This window comes from Herpailurus yagouaroundi, unplaced genomic scaffold, assembly GCF_014898765.1.
Source record: "Herpailurus yagouaroundi ecotype Mexico unplaced genomic scaffold, PumYag 140, whole genome shotgun sequence".
NCBI classification, from domain to species: Eukaryota; Metazoa; Chordata; class Mammalia; order Carnivora; family Felidae; genus Herpailurus; species Herpailurus yagouaroundi.
Genome location: NW_024412395.1, coordinates 37,243,066 through 37,260,513, shown reverse-complemented (window position 1 = coordinate 37,260,513; position 17,448 = coordinate 37,243,066). Strand labels below are relative to the sequence as shown.

General features: G+C 34.9%; 1 protein-coding gene across 3 annotated transcripts in view; it reads right to left on the bottom strand.

Annotated features, from left to right (window-relative positions):
* KCNJ3 (potassium inwardly rectifying channel subfamily J member 3) overlaps positions 1 to 17,448 on the bottom strand; it is a 154,308-nt gene that overhangs the window by 64,720 nt on the left and 72,140 nt on the right. Inside the window, exon 3 of one of the 3 annotated variants that reach the window (XR_005790300.1) lies at positions 3,261 to 3,345. The exons of the other annotated variants lie outside the window; for them this stretch is intronic. The gene's annotated coding sequence lies outside the window, so the exon portion shown is untranslated. The remainder of the gene's footprint in view (positions 1 to 3,260; positions 3,346 to 17,448) is intronic. 3 annotated transcript variants of the gene reach the window in all.

Sequence of the window (17,448 nt, the reverse complement as noted above, 5' to 3'; positions counted from 1 at the left end):
CAAACAGCAGCTGTATACAATTATTTGAAATACTTTTTTGTCCCATTTTATTACATCTTCTCAATATTTCCACTTCGCCAGGTACACATTTTGGATGAACTATATTTAGGTAGATTATATTTATCTTATATACAGTAAAGACTATAGATACATGATATGTGTGTGTTTCTTCCCAGTCTCTCTGATTGGCCTCCTTTTCTGTATCTTAAATATTGGTTATCTTCAAAGCTCCTGTCATCTAACTTTTCATGCGTTTTATAGCAATGTTAGCCACTCCAATTCTTAAAGTTCCAAACTGAAGAAATGGGTGTGCACAAATCTAGGTATCATCCTGAACACTCTTCCCTCCACTCAAGTTGTTTTTGATCAATTAACACAAGTGTATGTTGGATTATATTACAAAGGATAAAATTATCATCAAAAATTGTGAATCTCATGTAGTTGGAAAGCACAAGGTAATGTCAGTAACACCTAGTGTTATAGAAACCCAAAGGAAATGAAACAGAACCTTAATTCCAAAACAGAATACAAAACATTGTTTTCTTTTGTTTTCCAATTACAAAAAGAAAGTTTTTCACCTCAATTTACTTTTTACCTTTTTTAAAACTGGCACACATTCTTTCTAGTGGCAAAACAAAAACAAAAACAAACAACCACTACCATTCATTAACAGCATGTTCTCACTTGATAACTCAAGATTCCTCTAACTGTACAGTAAACTAAATTTGAAAATAACAAAATAATATTCTCTGGTGTGTATTTGCAAACTGTTAAATCTTCTTCCCCTCTAACATGGACATTATCCCTTGATATACTCTGGCTACTTCATTCTTCAATGAAGAATGGGTTTGTTCTCCAATTAACAACAATAAATTTCATAATTCAGCTTCCGGCAAATGCTATATTAAACAAAGGAGTATATACATTTTATTTTTTGTTTTTGTTGACTAAAATGACATTATTTTTATAATACCTTTATTACAACAATCCTGATGTTATACAAAAATATTTTGATTTGTTTAGTTTTGCCCCGAGGAAAGTAATAAATAATAAAGAAATCTTGCAAGTGTGGTATATGAATATATATTTCTCTGTATTTATTATTCATATTGACTCTTCTCCTTCTTTCTTCATATATATGTGTATATGCATAGATATACACACCTCAATGGTACAAAATACAGTAGCATCAAGTACTAAGAAACAATTTGCCTGAAAGCAACATGGGGAATAACATTAATTCCTCACACAAACTGTGTCCAATAACCAATTGTTAATCATATGGCTTTGGTCCATAACACCATCACCATTGATCCTGAAGAACATTTTTAATACCCATTTTCTAATGCCCAGAAATTAGTGAAATATTTATAAATTTGAGTATTTTTTTTTTCAGGAAATGCTTGGTTTTCAATGTCCCTTAAGTTCCCGGGGCGGGGGTGGGGGGGTGTCTATGGAGGGAAGCTTTTATAACTTTCTCCCTTCAGTTCTCAAAGTGACAGGATAAAAATTTCACCAGAAATTAACTGAATACTGAATGGAACACTGAATTTTTAATTGGTGGTTTTTTCAGTTGTAAATATATGGAGTCAAATTTTATTTCAGAAGTTTCTATCAGATTTGGAACTCTTTAAAACAGATTTGATCTGATTATATTATAATCAGTCCATTTCCTTCATAACACAACAGGCAATCCTAAAAGACACATACCCATCAGTTTCAAGATTGGGACATTAAAAAAAGATGATGACATTTCACGGTTGGCTATTTAGTCACTGGTCTTAAATTCATTTGCTCCGAATACAACTGTTATGGGCTAACCTGTGTTCTCCCATAACTGTTACATTGAAGCCCTAATCCCCAGTAGCTCAGAAAATGACTGTAGGGACTCCAAATAGGTAAGTTAAAATGAAGCCCTAGCAAACTAATACAATGACTACCACCCATCAGTACCATTTACATGAAATAGCACATTCTCTTTAGTCACCATATGTTCTCTATGAGAGAAAGGTTGACTGCTGCAACATGTGGAATAATATTTCACTTATACAATGTTGCCCTGTCTTACCTGCTATTTATTTAGCATATTTAGATCACAGTCCAGTAAAACTCTCCTCCTCTTCTCTTTCCTCCGTCTATCACCACCACCACCTCAACAACAATGAAGTCTAACTCGTATGTTGTAGGCACTACACTAAATGCCTTATCTATTAAATCATCTAATTCTCATGATTCTACAATTACTGCACTCATTTTATTAATTGAGAAACAGACCCAGAGAGGTAGGCAACTTGGCCAAAGACACAGAGCTAGAATAAAAATCCAAGCAACCTAATCAGAGACCATTCTTTATTATTTGTCAGGGTTTAAAAACACCTCTCTGAGTTTCAGAGGGTGAAAGTGTCTTCCATTTTGGCTCAGTTATTCTCCTTGGAAAACCTAAACCTTTATTACAAAAGTCATGTCTATTTTTTACCCAAAGATGTTTCTCTTTTATATAATGCCTGGCTGAAATAGATAAATAAGCTAAAGCTAAATTTGTGCCATTTAGAAATGGTCATAGATAATATTTTTGTGATACATGATAACTTTTAAGTACTAAACACTGAAAATCCTTGATAAATTTACCAATTGGAAAACCAAATGCACCATTGCCACAATTATTGATATATCATTAAAGCAATACCTTAAAATCTAAACCAGGAATATTATAAACCTCAATTTTTTCTCCCCTCAAAAAAAAGATTTTTCTTTAAAGCTTATTAAATAAGAATAGTTCCAAACTCTCCCGTCATTCACTCATAAATCAATGATAAATTTCATTATGATATGTGCTTGAGAAATGGTTTTCTGCACCTAATCCAATCAAATAGCAGTAATCCAAATACATTCTAAGGTTGCAGCACACAGAGCATTTAAAATGGGCATTTAAAAAAAGATAGAGTAATGGAAATAGTTATCACTGAGTTTCTAGTATGGAAAAGAAACACCGTCTCTTGTAGTTCAGAAATGTAGAAGTGCCTTGGTGGCTCAGTCAGTTGAGCATCTAACTTTGGCTCAGGTCATGATCTCACAGTTTGTGAGTTCAAGCCCCCTGCTGGGCTCTGTGCTGACAGCTCAGAGCCTGGAGCCTGCTTCGGATTCTGTGTCTCCCTCTCTCTCTCTGCCCTTCCCCTGCTCTCTCTCTTTCAAAAATAAATAAAAACATGAAAATTAAAAAAAAAAAAAAAAGAAAGAAATAAATGTAGAGTAAATGTTACCTGAGTTCAAGTTTGACTCTCCCATTTGTAGCTGTGAGATCTTGGGCCAGTTATTCAACCTCTTTGTGCCTCAGTCTTCTCTTCTCTGTGTGTATAATCAAAATGTGTACCTCAGAGTTTTTATGAGGATTTAACAAATTAATATTAATCACATTAACTGTGATTTGGGCATACTATCTTCTACATCTGTTTTTTAAAGACATGGAAATATTATAATTTTGTAGTTAGACCAGGACATTAGTGGTGGCCCAAATACACCTACTAAGGAGAAACCACGTTTCCTTGTCTCTGTATCATTCCAAGCAAAACAAAGAATACAACAAACAAGGAACGTATCTGTGAATATTACTAAAACTTGATAAAAAAATAAAAACAAAAACAAAACCTGAATCATGAAAAATGCACTGGGGGATGCAAATGAAAATCTTTAAACATCCTTGACTATTCCAACACCTAAAATCCAAGCCATTTTCTGTTGCTCCAATGTCACCTTTGGATGTTTCTTCATCAAAAATATATTAAAAGTACTCTTGTGATTTAATTGTGGAGCTCTTCATTCAAAGGGAATATGAAATTTTGTCTTCAGTAATGTAATTTTAACCCTTATTCTCCTTTTGTATCTAGACATCCTGACCAATAGAGAAAGAAAACAAAACAGGAATGGAATTCTCTGCGCTTTGATCTGAGTAAAACACTACACAGAAGCTCTCTCATTCAGGCCTTTTCTCTGAGGCACACTGCAACAGAACGCCTTCTTAGCTCCCATGCATGGCACCAGCCAGCCAGCTGGGGACATAGTTTTATTAGTAGATATTTTAACATGTCATTTTGCCTTCATTTTCTGATTTAGAAATTGTATGCTGGAGGTAAAAGTGTGTGCATGTGTGTGTGTGCAACGCATGCACTTTTGAAGAACGTGAATATGTGTGTATGTATGTTCCATAAAAGTTTAAAATGTATGTTTCACTCATTTTCAAGCACATATAAAATAAATAATAATAGCTAAATTTATTTAGCACCTACTATCAGCCAGTCCCTGGTCTGAATACCTTCATTATATTAACTCATTTCATCCTTCTGCCATGCTAATGAGATAAGCAGAATTGCTATCCCCATTCTACACATAGGGAACCTGAAGCATAGCAAGGATAAGGAATCTGCCCAGAACCGCGTGGTGAGCCAGTGGAAGAACCGCGCTGGACCACGTATGTTGATTCTACAGTTCTTCTCAAGCACTACCGGGGTTTCTTTCTTTTCTTTTCTTTTTTTTTTTTTTTTTTTTTTTAATTTTTCCCGGGGTTTCTTTCAATGACCTCATCAAATAACTTCCTAATAACCATGATGTGCATGAGGAAAATGGAGCTCCTAAACAACCACAAATGAAACAATATTTCAATTTCACTGACAGGCCAAAGAATTACAAGATCAGCTGAAAAGGCGCCAAGAACATATCTCAGCACTCAAAGCCACTGAACATCGTGCCCAGCAGTATGTGCCAGTTTACCATCCACCAGTTCGCCTGATCTTATTAAAACACTGAACAAAAGCAATTGAATTCATTATGTCTCTACTGAGCTCCTTCTAAGTATCAGGTAGGCATAATGAGAAAAATAAGTCACAGATGTGCTCAACATTTACATCATTAATCTCTGTATGAATTAGGTATAACGATAGTATAAATTATTAAACAGTTCAGGCAAGTAAGAATTAACCAAATATTGATTTTTTTCCCTTCAAGATATATTTTTATCTTAATATATCATCAGTAGCCAAGAGACAAGCCAATTTGAATCCAAAATCCTGCATGTTATTGAATTCTACTGTCATTTCAGTAATTAAAATGCACATTACTTAAGTACAAATTTCTAAACAGATCCTCATGGCTAATTCTCACATCTGTACTTTTGTTTCATTGGGTGCTACTTCTTTCTTTCCTTTCTAAGCTATTTTTTCTACCAGCAGCATACTAAAATTCGGAGCTAAAACTCCTTTGGAAAGGTTGTGTATGATGTTTATACTAATTTATTACTTGTAATTTACCTGTAAATAATTGAGTACAGGATAGCAGAAAAAGGAGAGTCTTAAGGCTCATCTAAGTTCCAGAGGTGAATTAATTTCTTAGTGCTACTTTAACAAATTACCACAAATTTAGTGTTTCAAACAAATTTCTTACCCACAGTTCTGTAAATCAGAAATCCAAAATGGGTGCCTCTGAGGTAAAATCAGTATGTTGGCTGGGTTGCAGTTCATATTGGAGCCTCTAGGGCAGGCTCCATGTTCTTGCTTATTTCACCTTCTAATGAGTGCCTTAATTCTTAGGCTCATGGCCCCGTCCTCCATCTTCAAAGCCAGCAATGGCCAGTTGAGCTTTTCTCACATCTCATCACTATGACATGGACCCTTCTGCTTTTCTCTTCCACATTTAAGGACTTCTGTGATCACACTGGGTCTACCCAGATAACTCAGGATACTCTCCCTAATTTAAGGTCAGTTTAACAACCTTAGTCCAATCCACCATTTTAATTCCCCTTTGCCATGTGGTGTAACATAATTAGATGTTCTGGGAGTCATATGGGAACCTCTTTTGGGGGGCCATTACTCAGACTATCACAAGAGGCCATTCTTTCTTTGATATTTAGAAATCATGCCTATCAATCTTTCTTTCCAAAAAAAGAGGGAAGACTGATAGTTTTTAAATTTATTTGTATTATATTCTTATATGACATATGCATAATATGTAACATATGCATAAAACAAGGATGTCAGAACCACAAACTTCCTAAGAGAAATTCCTCTTTGTAATCCAGCTCAAATATTTCTTCATAAGCAAATTCTTCCCTTGCCTTTCCAAGGTTGGATACTTCTTCTTCTGTATTGTCTTAAATAAAAATGATTATGTTTAGTACTCTATTAGCAAGTTTATCACATTACTCTTGAATATATGTTCTCACATCTCTCTCTCTCTCTCTCTCTCTCACACACACACACACACACACACACACACACACACACACACACACATACAAACTTCTCCTCACCTCTCCTCTCTCCTTGTCTCTCCTCTTTCCTTTCTCTTCCTTTCTGACTGGGATATGATCCCTTCAAGAACAAGGGCTACACAACTGCCATCTTTCAATCTGTTCCGCATGTAACAAGCTTATTGGTAGCACTGAAACACTTGTGAAATAAAAGCTATTCTTTGATTATTATATCATATATTATTATATAATGTTATATATGTATATTATATATATATATATATATAATTATCATACTGTTACCACTAGTATTTAGTTATTCTATCATAAGAAAATGGACTTTTCCTCACAAGACAATAGTGCTGAGGCATATTTTGAAACCCATAGAAAATAAAATTCCAACACTTTTCTATAATCCTAACTAGAAGAACACACAAAGAGGTAAGCTCTTTGGGAGTCTGACTTTGGGAGCTAATTTGGGAGATTTCCTAATGTGCATTAGTCATCTGTCACACTAAGAAGTGACCTGATGAGTAACAAAGTCTTTAAGTCCATTGGGTTGCTGGTGGGAGCTCCCATGTCAGAGAAGCAAGTATCTGAAACTTCAAGTTTCTAGGCACCATCCAGTATCCTCTCTTCTTATCAATTTCTTTGCACAAGGGCCACAGACACCAACAGGATAGAGAGAAATAACTTCAAACTGACATACTTAAACTTCTCAAATCATTCTGCATTCAATCTCCAAATTATACAATGTGATGAATGGCCAACATATTGTAGTTTCCTCTCTACCACCTAAAAGTAGAATAGGCCATTAATAAATTAGTAATAAATTTTCTTTCATTTTTGAAGAAGTAATGCTATGTTTTCTTTGATATATCTATTATGTTCCTATGGGATTTACACACATTTAATCCTTATGGCACCTTACAGGCATACCAGTATCCCTATTTCATAGGAAAAAAAAAACCCAAAAAACTAAAGTTTAGGGTGTTACACTAGCCTTTTGTTGCTAAGTTCACAAAGCTTTAGCCCCCTCCAATGATTAAGCCCATGCCCTTACACTGTAAGCTTTTCTACCTCCCATGAATCTGAGGGGGGAAAAAAATAAGAGATAAACCTCTCTCTGACCACAAGAAAGGAAGAGAAGGGAGAATATACCTAATTTCAAATATATATTCAGATTACTTCTAAAAGAGGCCTATGTATACACATTATGATGATTAAATATATCAATAATAATAATTAAATAAAATGATCTCAGTTCCTAAAACTTACATGTTTACATACTTAACTGTCTTAACGAAAAACTATCCATGCTTAACTCTATAAAAATCTCATTATAGGCTAAAAGTTTGAAGGAAGTTTAACATTTTAAATGGTCCAAAACAATACTCTCTGAGTGATACTACAGAAAACATATCCTCTTCTAGAGATTTCAATCTACCAGGCAAAAACTACCAGATAGAAATCTGTCACATATTCTTGAAAGAGTCTCAAAGGAATAACTTGATTTGTCATTTTTCTTTGGCCTTTAAGTATCTCAGTTCAAAATAGTAATCTTGGTAATAGCATACTAACAAAAAGCTTGGATAGATCTTTAGTTCTGTTTTAATTTCTAAAAAATGAATCATTTATTTATATTTATCTTTTGAAATTTACTTTTTTTCAAAATACAGTTCTTTCAATGAAAATACAAAATAAGCCTCTCTCTGTAAAAATTGTGAAGAAGACTAGTGTCTCAATATGGTAAGTAATCATATTGTGTAGACATAAAAGTTCTTCAGTAAAGATTCAGGAGACAACACGACTTTACAGGTATTGTGCCTAGTATCTTCCCTTTATGATTTCTGGTTATCCCTCTTCTTTATGAAGAACAATTAAGAGGGAATAAAGCAATGAACACACTAGGGAATATCCACAACTTGGCACAGAATTAGTGCATGAAGTGGTTCATTGAGTTAGTTTTTTTTTTGGCTCTTTGCCATTAAAGCTCCATATTTATGTTGATATTTTATTTCCTAGTGGTACTACGAAAGGAATAAAGTCAGTCACCCCCTTTCCTTCAGTTTTCTTTTGTAAATTTAGTCTGTAAATTTAATTGGTTCAACTCACTCCAAGTAGCTAAAATTGAAAAAAATTAGCAGGTTTATACAAAACAAACTAACAAACAAACAAACAAAAACAAAAACAAAAAAAAAAACAACTTATAAGGCTTTGAATAAAAGCATCACGGGAGAATGCACTTCAAAGGAAAAATAAGATAAAAAAAGAAGTTAAAATACTCCCAAAGTCCCACATATTTTAGAATATACCAAACAGTAGGGTTGAGAAGAAGGATGGTTGCTAATTCAACTAATAAGTTTGACATACACACATGCACACACACACCCACTATGCACACGTCCATATTCATAAAAAAAGAAAAGAAAAGAAAAGAAGAAAAAGCCCAGGAATATGATGTAGTCACAGGGAAATAAGAAGGCCTATTGCAATTCAATCCACACATTCTCAATGAAAACTATTTATAAAGACCCTACTTATACAAATCATGTTTATTTATGCGCATTTTGTATGAATAGATGTTTTCAGAGTGGATTTACTATTTTGTTCCATCAGAAAAATTTAGCTCATGTCCCAACCTCATCTTTCCAATTTGATGACCTGTGGGTGTGTGTATATTGGTGGAGGGTGTGGAACAGGGTGAGAGATTTCTTGAAAAAATTTCTTTAGAACATTTAGAAACTGAGTGATTGGTATGTGTGATGCCATTTTAAAACAGAATACTAGAATATAATTCTAATATATTATTAGATATATATTATATATCTATAATATATATATTATATAATTATAATAATATAATTGGAATTTTTATTTAACATAGAGGCTTTTCTTTTCCCCCCTACTTACTACAAAAGGATTGGCAATAAATGTGAAAATACAAGACAAAAAGATAATAAAATATCAACAACCTATGGAACACTGCTAAATGTTTTGTACTGTCCACTTTTTCTGGGGTTATCATCACTTAACTATAAAAAAATTTTAAATTGACATTACAGACATAAATCTTTTCTTCAGTGGAACTAAGATAGTAATTCAATACAGTCAGGGATAAGTTTTTTTAAAAAGGTTATCTGTCCTTACTGGATCATATTGTACAGATATGACCATGCCATTAAAAAAATGTTTCCTATATTAGGTTGTGACAATTTCAACAAGGGCCTGTTTTACAAAATATTGTGATTTGAAAATTACCATGAAATGTCTGAAATCTTCAGCTTCAAATGCACTGAATGTAATTAAATAGTTTATGAATTGATTCGTTAATATGTATATCAATATATTATGCAGACCGCAGAGGCCAAGGCAGGCCACTCCCAAATGTACCACTCTTGGCGTGTACATTAGGCTGAGCTAAAAACAATCAAGACTCAGAGGTCCTGATACTGCTCCCCTCCCCACGCCAAATGCCTAAAAGAATTTAGATGGAGAACCTGCTCCAGGAAGAAAGCTATTACTGTAGATAACATTATAATAGAAACTAGGTATGGTAGGCAGGGAGGAACCTAGCAAGGCCTGTTTGATCAAAGTCCTCTTTGTGTTCCATTGCTTCTTTATGGCGCAACAAACATTTGCTTACCAAACATTTACTCTTTTTCATCTTCCTATGAATTTCAGTGCTTCCCTTTAAAGTCCCAGACCACTATCCCTCTTTTCCTTAGTTTATGATGACATATATAGCTGATTTTGCCAGACTGTCTTTGGAATGTCTGTGAGGATTCTCCATACATACAAAACTAAATTTGGTTTTCTCCTATTAATCTCTCATGCCAATTTGACTCTCAATTCACAGTTAGAAAAATCTTGAAGGGTAGAGAAAACATTTCTTCTCCCATTGTACTTCTAGGTCTTTATCATAACCAATAGTGACCACTGTTCTTGTTAAGGTCCTTCCCCACTTATTTGCCAGAATTTCAGGCAGACAGGGAAGGTGAAAAAGGAAGAGCACTCAGTATCCCTTCTCCTGAATTCCTTTTTATTTTAAATTACACTATTTTATTTTTTTATTTATTGTGAGAGAGATAGTGAGTGGGGCAGGGGCAAAAGGAGACAGAGAGAGAGAATCCCAAGTAGGCTCTGCACTGTCAGCATGGAACACAACACGGGGCTCGAACTCGCCAACCGTGAGAACGTGACCTGAGCCAAAATCAAGAGTTGGACATTTAATCTACTGAGCCACTCAGGTACGCCCTGAATTCCTTTTTAAAATGTTCATGGTCTGGGGTGCCTAGATGGCTCGGTCGGTTGAGCGACTGACTTTGGCTCAGGTCATGATCTCATGGTTTGTGAGTTCGAGCTCCATGTCAGGCTCTGTGCTGACAGCTAGGAGCCTGGAGCCTCCCAGGCTTCTGATTCCATGTCTCCCTCTCTCTCTGCCCCTCCCCCACTCATGCTCTGTCTCTCTCTGTCTCAGAAATAAACATTAAAATTTTTTTTTTAATTTTTATGGTCTGACAAAGATGCTATTGTGAACACAAAATAAAATAAGAAAGAAAGAAACATCAGTATTTTGCAAAGAATTTTGTCTTCCTCATAGACAAACTGGGTTTATCTACTCTGTTCTCTCCCTCCTTCCTGCTACTTCTTCCATCTTCCAAGGTTGCCCTAGTCTAAGGTCTTATTTTTTCAATGTTTGATGAAATTGCTTATGCCCAAATCATTTAGTAGTGAAATTCTGTAAAATCCCAAAGGGATAGGCAGGTATCCCTGGCTATCTGAAAGTAGAGCATTCTTATGAAACCTTTCATAAACCCAAATGGTGTAAAGCAAAGAAGCATTTGCTTTATTAATTTACATGGAAAAAATTTTGAGCATTTTCAGACCCAAAAAATAACCTCTCTTGGGCTTTTCTGATGCCTTAGGACACATCTTGCTAATGATGCACAAAATAAATTAAGATAAAGTACAGACGGTCAAAAACATACTTCAAAACTATGGTGGCTTGATGCTCAGATGCTGAATGTAGTTCCTCTGGAAGGAGCTGGGTGGCGCCATTCTTCCTGGTCAGAGTGAGCACTGTATAAAGGCTTCCTAAAAAACACACTTAATGTTTTGGGTTTTGTTTTGTTTTGTTTCCCCCTCCCTTTTCATCTTTTTTAATAAAAGAGAAAATCTTTGGGTTTCAGTTAGTGAATACAGGTAATAATGTAGGTTTTTCACACAAGTGGTATAAAGCAAACTTTTGAAAAGCAAAAGTATACTGAATTCCCTTAATTCTAAAATGAATGCTGTTACATAAGACATTGATAAAAATGTGTCCTAAATTCAATTAATATATATAATTAAACAGCATTATTTTATGGTTTTTGATGTTGACTTATAAAATGTGGTGTAAACTCAATTTTGTATGCTTTAGTGGTCTGTCACATTTAGAAAAGGGGAAAACAAAAGAAATTATGCAGCAGGGAAACATTCTCCATAGAAAAAGACAGGTACGCAGTTCTGTGAAGCAAACAGCACTGTAATATAGAAATATAATACAAAAAATATGTATGAGTGGTTTAGCAAAAACTCTTCTGCAAAATGCTGGTTTGGGAATAGCAAAAATAAATTGGCCAAGTTTCTTCAATTTTTTTTAAAATTTTACCCAATTAGAAAGATATACAATTTCCTGTGATAGTCCATAAATACTATTAAGAAGGCCATTCTTCTACCTTGAAAAAAAAATAAAAGCAAAAATAAATTCAATGGAAGAAGTTAAAAAATAGAGGAATAACCACATGTGGTTGTTCATCTGAGTTTAATAAATAAAAAAGTATCCTGTTTTTAAGCTGTCATTATAAAAGTTAAAATAATACAGTGGCATTCAAAAAAGCTAATCATGATTTTAATTAAAAAAAATGTTTTCCCCTTTTCTAACAAGTTCATAACTCTGTTTCTTCCCTGTATTATATAATTGCTTTCACACATTACTTATAAAACAAGTAATTTTTTTAAGTTTATTTATTTATTTTGAGAGAGGGAGCAAGCAGAGGGAGGGGGAAGAGAGAGAGGGAGAGAGAGAATCCCTAGCAGGTTCCACACTGACCATGCAGGCTCAATCCACAACCATGAGATCATGATCTGAGTTGCAATCAAGGGTCAGATGCTTTACCAACTGAGCCAACCAGGCTCCTCTAAAATGGGTAATTTTAAGTGGAGTGCTTGATTGCCATTAACTGTTCATTACAGGTTTAACCATTTCATCAAAATACTTACTCTTTTATTACTACGGTTAGTCTCTGAACCAATGAAAACACATTTTTCTCTAAAAAAAAATAATTTTTTTCACTATAATGATTAACTTAAATAATTAAATCCTAAAATAAGTTAAAGATGTTGCAAGAAATTATAGCATCAGTCAGCCCTGAATAAGCCAATCAAATATCTTACTTTGGATACTTGTGTTATTGGGGTAGAATAAATATTGTTACATGTAAAAATATTGGATGTAAAATATGACATTTACTCATCTGACCACAAATTACTGCATTAAATTAAAATACTGAAGCGATGCAAGTCAAGAGTTAGTACCTGAATGCAGCCTTCTTTTACCCAAGTGCTGTTAAGCCATTCTTGGAGATGAAAGGAGGCAGAGTTTACAGGCATGGAAATTAGTTTCTATTTGAGGGAACTAGTTCTACTGTATAAAACTTCCTTTTAAAGCATTTATCCTGGACTAGTGAGTTGTTTTTTTGTTTTGTTTTGTTTTGTTTCCATTTGGGAGGTATGTAACATTTTAAACCTTATGTGCTGGAAACAAATTATGACTGGCAAATGAAAGCTGGTCTACTTGAAGGTAATTAAATATTAAAGCATTACTGACTAATTTCTTTTTAATTTAATAAAACAGGAGACCAACATTCATCCTTGGTCAACCTAATTTATCAAAACTGTATCTGATGACCTTTTCTGCGGCTCACTGGGATGACATAAATAGAAATACAAACTCATGAGAACAGAATTAAAGAAAAGCATTCTAGCAATTATGCATTGGTAGTATTAATAGTTGCATCATAAGTTTAAAAATGGCTGAAGACTAATGAATTTGTATCTAAAAATCCATTCTCTGACAAGGTATTAAGAAATCATGTAATACAGTGATTACACAAATGTTTTTACCAGGTGTAATTTACATATTAAGACATGCTTTCAAGTATGAATATTAGATATTCAATCACTTTAATAACTCTTTAAAACTTCTAAAAGCACATAAGGGAAAAAATGTGCAACCAAAAAAGAGGTCTGAATTATTAAAATAACATTAAAATACAGAATACTAGCAATATTCAAGCCAGAATAAAAAGGCATTAATTGAAGCACAATTTCACATGATTCTAGCTCTACAGTTCTTGACATGTGGGAGAAAAGTCAACTGGCAGCACCATGGATCTGCTCAAAACTGAAAAATATTGCAAAGGCGAAAATCCTCTCTGGATGATAAAATCTCTCCCCAAATTCTAGGTACCTCATATCCTAAGACTGTCCTTAAGCTACCCTCAAATTCCTATTTTCAGAATCACACTTAAGCCAACCACTTAGTGAAACAGCCCATGGTCCAAAGATATCCCAGATTTAACACCACCCTTCACACACACAGTCTTAAAAATCATATTTTGGTGCTAATCTCAGCAGTTATGAAGAAGAAAGCAATCCCATCGTGTCATGCTTGGAGAAAATACAGTAAGCCATTCAAGGAGGTGTTTATAGATTAAAAACAAAGATGAAGTGTATTAAAATAATGAAAAACAAAGTAAAGTAAAAGTTAATTTCAGTAGTTAAAATACGCGATTTCCCCCATATTAAATGTGATAACTCTTTTTTTTTTTTTTTCAACGTTTATTTATTAGTTTTGGGACAGAGAGAGACAGAGCATGAACGGGGGAGGGGCAGAGAGAGAGGGAGACACAGAATCGGAAACAGGCTCCAGGCTCTGAGCCATCAGCCCAGAGCCTGACGCGGGGCTCGAACTCCCGGACCGCGAGATCGTGACCTGGCTGAAGTCGGACGCTTAACCGACTGCGCCACCAGGCGCCCCAAATGTGATAACTCTTAATACAGGGTCTCTTCGTAGGTCCCATGCTTATTACATTTAACTGTCCTGTCCCAATCTGTTTGCTGGATTTTGCCAACCACTTCCCAAGAGCTGATGGATTATATATCACAAAGCGGTAAATACTACTAATAATAAGGCAAATTCAAGCTTGGAACTATTATTTTAGTGCAATACTGAGATAGTAAAAATACTTCTGCGAAAAAACAAAAATTCACCATATTTGGTTAACTGCACAGCTTGAATGATTAAAACTTTCTGAGCTTTTTTTCTAAGTTTTTACTTAAATTCCAGTTAGTTAACATACAGTGGAATATTAGTTTCACATGTACTATTTAGTGATACAACACTTCCATACATCACCCAAAACTCATCACAAGTACGCGTCTTAATCCCCGTCACCTATTTATTTGCCCATACCCCTGCCCCCATCCCCTCTGGTAATCATCAGTTTGTTCTCTATAGTAAAGAGTCTGTTTCTTGGTTTGCCTCTCTCTCTCACTTTTTCCCCCTTTGCTCATTTGTTTTGTTTCTTAAACTCCACATATGAGCGAAAGCATATGGGATTTGGCTTTCTCTGACTGACTTATTTTGCTTAGCATAATATTCTCTAGCTCCACCCATGTCACACCGAGATTGGTAAAGGCAAGAAGGCTTGAAAACATTTCCACTGCCTTTTCTGAGCCGGCTTACAAGAAATGGCCTCTAAATGCGGAAGTTTAAGGATAATAATTCAGACTGATCCTCAGCTTTCAAATTGCTCTGATTTTCTGGGTTAGTGTTCAAAATCAATCAAATATTTTAGATAAGTTAACCATGCAACATCATATGGTCAAAAATCCCATATTGAGAACAAAATCAACTGTTCTTGGAGATTTTGTATTACTTGTGTTTCAACCATTCCAAATTCCATGATGCATTTTTAATGCCCATGAATTGCACATTAGGATTTTCTTTATTCCAGCAGTAGGCAACAAATTTAAAAAATGAACTGAGATAAGAAACTGTTAGCCATACTCATTCTCAGTTTTTCTCTTGCTCTCTCTCTTTATTCCAATGTACTATCCCTAACGTAATGCAATAAAGATACGAGGATGAGACTGATCCCCTAAGTGTCTTATGTAAAATACAAAAATATCCCGCATCTCTGGAAGCAATTAGAAAAACATTTGTCAGTGTTCAGATTTCACCCCAAATTCAAACTCTCCTTACAGATGACTGGTTGTCAGAGCTGGCTTAAGGCCTCACTCAAACCAGTTACCTCTCCCAAGACCGATTTGTGTATTTTTAGCAGCTTGACACCACATCCTTCATTTCCATCTCTGCATCTGTTTTCCAGCACACGTGGGGCTATGTGTCTACAACACCAGGTGGTTTCTCTAATTAATCCCAAGTATAAGCAAGAGGAATTCAAGCCACTATATTACTCAAACACTTGGTAACCGTCACCCTTTGTGTGCAGCTGCCACTAACGTTGTATTCCAAGTTCCTTATCTAGTAACATGTTTGGCTCACCTCCCTATTTATCATTTTCTCCTCTAAGGATTTAGAGTCTAGCCCCTGACCTCAATCTAAGGCTATGGTCCTGCCACCTATTAACAACCTAGAATCTACATCCTTCTTGAACAGTGTTCATTCCTTTTCCAGTGGACTCTCAGAATATTCTAACCATGTTAGAAACAGCTGATATCAACTGTAATGAATAACTTCTCAACAGCTGTCCCAAGCTATCATGGGTTCAACTTTTTAAAATACAGAACTTTTCAGGGTGCCTGGGTGGCTCAGTCAACTATGCTGTCAATTCTCGATTTTGGCTCAGGTCATGATCTCACAGTTTGTGAGTTGGAGCCCCACATTGGGCTCTGTGTTGACTGCACGGAGCCTGTTTGGGATTCTGTCTCTCCTACTCTCTCTGCCCCTCCCCCTACTCGCAAAGGCTTTCTCTCTCAAAATAAATAAATAAATATTAAAAAAAATAAGAGACAGAAACTTTCAACTGTGTGGTTGGGTCTGTGCTATTTTGCCTCCTCACCTTTATCATTTCAGCTATCCTGGCCCGTAGTTCCAAAATTCCCTGTACATTCTTTCTCACTACCATCAAATTAGTTTTTCATGGTACCATTCTATATTTACAAAGCAATTCCCCAACACTTTTATCTAGAACTTTCATGTTTTCAATGTTTACATTTGAATATTTGATATGTTTGCAATTCACCTCATGTATGTGAGGTATGGATCCAAACTTATTTTCCTTTTCAGATGACTATTTACTTATTTCAACATCATTTATCAAAAAGCCCTGGGTTTTTTTGTGGGGGATAGAGTCACTAATATTTTCCTTTTTTTTTTTTCATCTTCAGAACAAATTTTTTTAACAAATAACTATGAAAAATCATCTTTTTGAAATTTACTGTTCATGAAAGGAAATATTTTAACCATCACGAAAAAATCACACACATAAAATTCTGTTGGCACTTTCAAAATAGTGATCTCAGTATTTGCTCTAAGATAGCTCATCCAGGGGCTAGAGTAAAGCATAACAAAAACACTTCTGATGAACTAGTTAATGGAAATTACAGGATTTTTATTGATTTATTGATTCTTATGATTCTAAACCCACCCCCAATTCATTATCTCCCCAGTATTCCAAAACGATAGTAACAAAAAACTACTTTAAAAATAATCCGCAGTAGAATAACTGAAACAGACAGAAGACCACTCCCTTACATCAGAAAACCATCTCATTAGCAATGGCATGAAATGATCAAGATACTACACAATAATACATTTGCAAAACACTGCAGGCAAGAAAGAAAGAGAAAAAAAGAAGAAAAAAAAACTAGAGGCAAAAAATCCTATTTCTCAGTTTCTTCAATCTGCCAAATATGCTGTTTCCCATTTCCAAGAGCTGTGCTGGAACAGAATTTAGGACTAGAACAACTTCTACCCACATGACTTCTATTCATCTTTCCAAGAAGTCTCGGTGATACAGATTCCTAACTAGTTAGTTTGGCGTGCAATATCTGGAATTTTAAAGAGAATTGTTGAGGAGAGCAGTGCAATGCAAAGATACAAACTAAGGAGAGGGCACTGAGAAAGCAAAAGAAAACTC